Genomic DNA, 7,679 nt, shown 5'->3' with positions numbered 1-7,679 from the left:
CCAATACTGAATCAATGCTTTCACCAAAGCCAACCCGCATACAGATCTGTAAATATTTCCTTATAACTTTGCAGCTATTCCATACATCAGACATACCCAGATCATACCATTCATAAAACATACGTCAATAATTCAGATCTAGTCTATCAAACCAGATAATGATAAACATTCCAATCCTTAAGATCCCGATCCATCAAGTATCAAATAAATCTGCAATCAACCAACTTCCTTGTGAATAAACTGAATTAATACTTTCTTAGCACACAACAACCATATATCAAATCAGAACCTTGAACACCACGGTAATAGATAAAAACAACTAAAACATATTTCAAGTAAAGTCCACAACTTCACCAACAGAAACCTGCGTACAGATCTATAAATTCATTCTTTCAAACATTCAGATATTAGTTAACCCAGATTATCAGATTTATAGATCAAGCGTGCGCCACATATCACAGATCAAAATCATATAGAGATACCACTATTCCAGCCTTAATATTTTGACCCATCAATAGAACTTATCCTTCTCCTTGCATTCAGGTTCCTTCTTTATTCAGATCTAGATCTGCACCATAACCCAATCACTGTATTCCAGATCTAGCACTTTATCATATATTCAATTATTCAGAAGATGCCTTGCCAAATGATCTCCTTCCTCTTTTATAGCCTTAGGCCTTTCACAATACCGTAGACCAAAAACCATAACAATTCAATACCATGGACCCAATACTTGGGATCAACACTTTTTGATGCAATACCATGGACCAAAACCATAGGATCAAAAACTGTTGGACTAATACCATGAGCCAACAATGAAAGTGCGTGAACTTCTCTCTGCATGAAAGGAACTTTTCTCTACATGAAAGGAACTTTTCTCTGCACGAAAGTGCGCGAACTTTTCTCTTCATGAAAGGAACTTTTCTTTGCCTGAAAGTGCGTGAACTTTTCTCTACATGAAAGAGAATTTTCTCTGCATGAAAGTGCGTGAACTTTTCTCTACATGAAAGAAGCTTTTCTCTGCATGAAAGTGCGTGAACTTTTCTCTACATGAAAGAAACTTTTCTCTGCATGAAAGTGCATGAACTTTTCTCTACATGAAAGAAACTTTTCTTTGCATGAAAGTGCGTGAACTTGAAAATAACTCTGTTGCACTATAATTTATCATTTGTGTGATTTTCCATCAAGGACAACACTTGTCTCATAATGCCAATAGGAAGATGCAAGAAGCTCCAATTTGTATGCCATAGTACCAATCTTTTGTAACACCTTGTACAGACCATAATACTTTGGTGATAATTTATTATCCTTCTTAGCTTACTTGAGGGACATTTGTTTGTATGGTTGTAGTCGTAGAAATACCCAGTCACCTACATCAAAATTTTGTTTCATTGCGATGTTGATTTGCCTATTGTTTCATTCTATTATGCGCAGAAGTGAGGTTATCCTTTAAGAGTTTGAGAACTTGTTGTTGATGCTCGATGTTATTGTCCACTACTTGAACCTTAGAATTTTATTTTAACGATGGTGTGATGGACGGTGGATGATATCCATAAAGTGCCATAAATGGGGTCATTTTTTTTTGCAGTATTGAAGGAATTGTTATGCCACCATTTAGCCAGAGGAAACCACTTGACCCATTGTGTCTGTTTATCAGATACAAAGAAATAAAGATATCCTTTTGAACATTTGTTCACTATCTCATTTTTCCCATCAGATTGAGGATGATAAGATGAGCTATGAGTTAACTGAGTACCCAAATATTCCACCTCTTGTACTCCAAAGAAACATTTGGAGCTTTTTGCATATATTTTTTTCTCATCCAATAGTTTGAGCACCCTGTCAACATGTTGAATATGATCCTTCCAAGATTTGTTGTAGATTAGTATATCATCAAAAAATACTAACACAAGTTTTCAAAGGAAGGATTTGAAAATGGAATTCATCAAACCTTGATGTGTAGAAGGTGCATTGGTAAGGCCAAAAGGCATGACCCAAAATTCATAATGATCCTCATGAGTTCTAAATGTTTTTTTTTGGAATTTCTTCAGTCTTCATTCTGATTTTATGATATCCTAAATGAAGATCCAACTTGGTAAACTAAATTTCTCCATGCAATTCATCCAATAATTCATCAATGATGGTAATGGGAAATTTATATTTATTAGCAAGCTTTTTGAGCTCCCTATAATCCGAACACACGCACCATGATCCATCCTTATTTTGTACCAATACAACTGGAGTAGATAAAGAACTTTGACAAGGTTGAGTTATACCAACCTCCACCATTTTTGCAACCATATGTTCAATTTCACTCTTCTGGGCATATGGATATCTGTAAGGCCTGATGTTTGGGGGAAATCTTCCTGGAATCAAATGAATAGCATGGTCATGATCATGAGTACGTGGGAGGCCTTTTGGAGTCTAAAATACCTTGGAATGATTGTCCAAAATGTTTTGGAGATATGGAGAAATAGATGATTTCGATGTGGAAACCTCTAGTCAACATAATTGTGCAATTACACCCTATTGTTCTTTCTTTAGAAGCTTTGTCATGTTGTTAGAGCAGATTATTTTTCCTGGTTTCCCTTCGATGCCCCTTAATTCAACCTCCTTTCCTTCTCAAAACAATTTCAAGAAAATTTCTTGAAAATTAAAATCTATTGTACCCAAAGATTGTAGCCGTTGGAGTCCTAGTACAACATTTACACCACCCATTGGAATGGAAAGCATTGGACTATTCAAGACATATTCTCCCATTGATATTCTAATGCTTTTGATTCCATTTATAGCCATTAATTGACACTCTGGTATTGGATATAAGAAGCAATTCAATTCCTTGGTTACCTTACGATGAATAAAATTATGCATACTACTGGAATCAATCAACACTATTACCTTTTTCTTCTTGATATGCCATTCTATCTTGAGAGTTTGAGGAGTGGTAATTCCTATAAATGCATTAAAGATATGGTTAGATTCATTTCTTCATTCTCTGGGATTGGTTCCTGGTGTATATACTCTTCTTGTGACGTTTCTTGTTCCTTTTCTTTCTCCTCTTCCCCATCTATGTAAATTAATTTCTTCTCAGCACACTTATGACATTCAGTGTATTTTATATCACAATTGTAACAAAGCCCTTTTGCTCTTTTTTCTTCCAATTATTGTGGTGTCAACCTTGTAGGTGGTGAAAGGCTAGGAGAAGCAACAATTACATCTTTATAGTTTTGGGTTGAAGGTTTTAACCCCGTATAGAAATTACCTACATACAAATTCTAAAACACAGGAAATAAACAATGCGAGAGCACAACACATAAAAAACACATACACAGAGATTTTCCCCTGGATCCCAAAACCGATACTACTAGCTTGATTTTTTATTATATTCCTTTCAATGTTACAATACATATTTATACATGCCAAAACATCCAATACCATGGACTGAAAAACCATCGCATCCAAAACCGTGGAATGAAAACCATCGCGACCAAAACCATGTATGAAAATTATACACAAAACCATAGGTGGGTCCACCCAACCTAACATAGGGTCCAAGACCAAAATTTTCTAGGCCACTGCCCCAGATCCCATCGGGTGCGGTTACCTACACCCATCAAACCCCCTGTGACTCCCACCACTACACAATCAGCATAACGAAGGGGGGGCTCCACCCCCCTTCTAACCCCCTGGTTAACTATGTGGGCTAGTCATGGAAAGAATATAACACAACCTAACGTTTGCCGACTTGTTGTTTTCTTTCCACAGGGGGCCACAAGAGAGCTTAGTGCCCTGCAACCCCCATTGTTTCTCTACACAAAGAGAACTTCCTAGAGCTCACAAATTTTGTCAATGCATCTGCAATATTCTTCAAAGTGTCCACCTTTACCAGCAACACCTTTTTGTCTTCTATCATATCCTTCACAAAGTGATACTGAACATCAATGTTCTTTGTCTTTGAATGGTAAGCAGGGATCTTTGCCAAAAAAATTGCACTTTGGTTGTCATAGTCTATCCTTATAACTCGCTGTACTAACCCCATACTTGAACACAATCTCTGCAACCAAACTGCTTCCTTGGTTGCATGAGTGGTTGCCATGTATTCTTCCTATGTAGTTGATAGTGCTACTACAAATTGTTTCTTACCCATCCAACTGACTGCACCTGCAAATAAGTTAAACACATACCCACTTGTAGATCTTCTCTAATCCAGATCTCTAGCCCAGTTTGCATCAGCAAAGCCATGAATATCCAACACTCTGTCCAATCCTGGTCCTTTTGGTAGCACAAACCATAATCTTTAGTGCCACGCAAATACCTAAAAACTCGCTCCACTGCTATCTAGTGCTCCTTCCCTAGTTTTGACATAAACCTACTCAATAATCCCACTGCATGTGCAATGTCTGGTCTAGTACAGACCATTGCATACATCAAGCTGTCAACTACACTTGCATATGGAACACAGGGCATGTCCTCTTCCTCTTCTTGTGTCTTGGGACACTATTCAACAGATAACTTCACACATATATGAATATTAACCTTCACCGGTTTACTATCCTGCATATTAAACCTCTGTAGTATTATCTCGAAACACTTCTTCTGGTTTAACCAGAGCTTCCTCTTTTCCCGGTCTCTTTTAATTTCCATGCCCAAAATATAGTTTACAGCACCAAGATCTTTCATGTTGAATTTGGAGGACAATTGGGTCTTCAAATCCTGGATAATTTCTTTTTCATTTCCAACCAGCAACATATCATCCACATACAAGACCAGATAAATAACACAGTCACCAATTAATTTAAAATACACACAATGATCTGCTTTGCTTCTGGTTAAGCCAAGCCCTATATAAATGTATCAAATTTCTGATACCACATCCTTGGTGGCTGTTTTAACCCATACATAGACTTCTTTAACTTGCATACTAGTTTTTTCTTACCCTTCACCATAAAACCTTCATGTTTTTTCATGTAGATCTCTTCTTCTAGATCCCCGTGAATAAATGCAATCTTCACATCCATCTGTTCTACCTCATAATCAAAAGTAGTAGCAACAGATAACAATAATCTAATAGAAGCTACCTTGGCAACAGTAGAAATGATATCACCAAAATCAATTCCCGGCACCTGGGAATAACCTTTTGCTACCAATTGAGCTTTGTATTTCTCTACCTTTCCTTCTACATTTGTCTTCTTCTTAAACACCCATTTCTTGCCAATGGGTTTCCTTCCAGCCAACAACTCCACTAGATCCCAAGCCTCATTTTTGTGCAAAGATGCCATTTCATCAACCATGGCCTCTTTCCAGAGTTTTCCATCCTATGAATCTACTACTTCCTTCACAGTTCTAGGATCATCATCAGTAGTAGATAAAAAAAAATTGAACAGAAAGCAGATGGACTATACCTTTCTGGCTGCCTTCTTTCTTGAACTGATCTTCTCACACTCGGAGTTTGTGGCTCTTCATCTTCTGATTCCTCCTCTGTTGTAGAGTCTGATTCTTCCTCCTTAAGCTCAACCTCTATCTTCTCAAGTTCCTTTGGTTGGACTTCATGTTTAATAACATCTTTAACCTCTCTGAACACCACATCTCAGTTGTACATAACCTTCCTTGTTATTGGGTTGCAAAGCTTATAACCCTTTAAACCATACTTATACCCAATAAAGATGCACTTTTCATATTTACTATCCAAATTTGTTCTTTTCTCCTTTGGAACATATACATATGCATCACATCCAAATACCCTCAGATGTGAAAGAGAGGGTTTCTTACCAGTCCATACCTCTTGTGGAGTCTTATCCTCCAACGACCTGATGACCAGGTAACATGCAGTCTCCACCACCTCTGCCCAGAATTCCTATCCTAATTTGACACCAATGAGAATGCTTAATGCCATTTCCATCAACGTCTTGTTCATTCTTTTTGCAACTCCATTTTTCTGAGGTGTATATGTAGTAGTATTCTGTTGTGCTATACCACACTTCTTACAGAATTCTTCAAATTCCTTACTGCAAAATTCTCCACCATTATCTATCCTCAGCACGTTTATCTTCTTCTCTGTCTGGTTTTGTACCAGAGCCTCAAATTCTGTAAACTTGTCAAAGACTTCAAATTTCTTCTTAAGGAAATATATCCATGTATTCCTTGAGAAGTCATCTATAAATGATACATAGTACATAGACTTAGATAGTGATGGAACCTTCACAGGTCCAAACACATCACTGTGCACAAGATCTAATATCTATTTTTCCTTCTTACCACTAGAGGGGAAACTCACTCAATTCTGCTTCCCATATACACAATTTTCATAGAAATCAAAATCCAGAGAGTTATTACTCATACATTCTACCATACCTTTACCATGAAGTATTCGAAGGCCCTCCTCTGCAATATGTCCAAGTCTTTGATGCCACAACATGGTCTTCACTCCAGAGACCACTAGATTTTCTGCTCCACTTTCAGGAACCATAGAGCTATTGTACCCATCAACAATAGTGCTACCTTGGAGCTTGTATAGAGTTCAAATCTGAACTCCCCGCATCAATATCAATGCTCCCCGAACCATCTTGCAGGTATCCTTCTCGAACACTATTTTTACACCTGCATCATCCAACTTGCTTACAGAAATCAGATTTCTGGCCAATGCAGGAATATGAGAAACACCAGGAAGTGTTCTAACCCTTCCACCTTGTAACTTCAGCTTTACTTTTCTACGACCAATGATTCTAGCCTTCCCATCATCCCCTAATAAGACATCACCACCATCATATTTCTCATACTCGTAGAACCACTCTGTATGGGGAGCGAAGTGAAATGATGCACCTAAGTCAATCAACCATGCCTCATGATCGACATGTGTACTTGAAAAAGCCAAGTACATATCCCCACCTTCATCTGAGGTGGTTTTCTCCTACAAAACGAGCATCATCATATTGCTTTCCTTTATCAAGAGCTTTATATTTACAGTCCCTTTTGTAGTTCCTTTCCTTTCCGCTTTTCCAGCACACCACCTTTACAGGTTTTCCTGGAGATTTAGATCTCCCTCTAGATTTATATCTCCCACTCGATGACTTATTTTTGTTTCTGTTCTAGGACCATCCTTGTATAGACAAGGCATCACCATTCTGGCTCTCCATATTTTTCTATCTCATCTCCTCCTTCAGTAAGGATGATACTATTTCATCAAACTGCAAGGCAATTGCATTGATACCTATTACAATAACCAGACTATCCCACGAATCTAGTAGAGAACACAACAAACTAATGGACTTATCTTCATATAAAATTTTAATATCAACAGACGCTAACTAACTTACCACAGTATTAAACACATTTAGATGCTCTATCACTGAGTCTCCATCTTTCATCCTCGGGTTATATAGCTTGTTCCGCAGGAATAGTTTATTCACCAGAGACGTAGATTGGTACAAAGTCCCTAACTTGTCCCACAAAGCCTTCACTGTAGCTTCCCCTGATACATTCATCGATACTGAATCTAAGACACACAATCGTATTGTGCTCTTCGCCTTCCGATCCAAATTCTTTCATTCTTCATCATACACTCCTGTTGGTTTATTACTCGGATCTACTGCCATCCACTGATCTTTATCCACCAATAGATCCTCCATCTTGAATTTCCACAACTCAAAACTCTAACCATTAAATTTATCGATCTCTATCTT

Source organism: Pinus tabuliformis, chromosome 1_2 (genome assembly GCF_031772625.1).
Source record: "Pinus tabuliformis cultivar Carrire ecotype Pingquan chromosome 1_2, CPIR1, whole genome shotgun sequence".
Taxonomy (NCBI): domain Eukaryota; kingdom Viridiplantae; phylum Streptophyta; class Pinopsida; order Pinales; family Pinaceae; genus Pinus; species Pinus tabuliformis.
The sequence above is the reverse complement of the archived record's forward strand: the minus strand, read 5'-3'. Positions refer to the sequence as shown.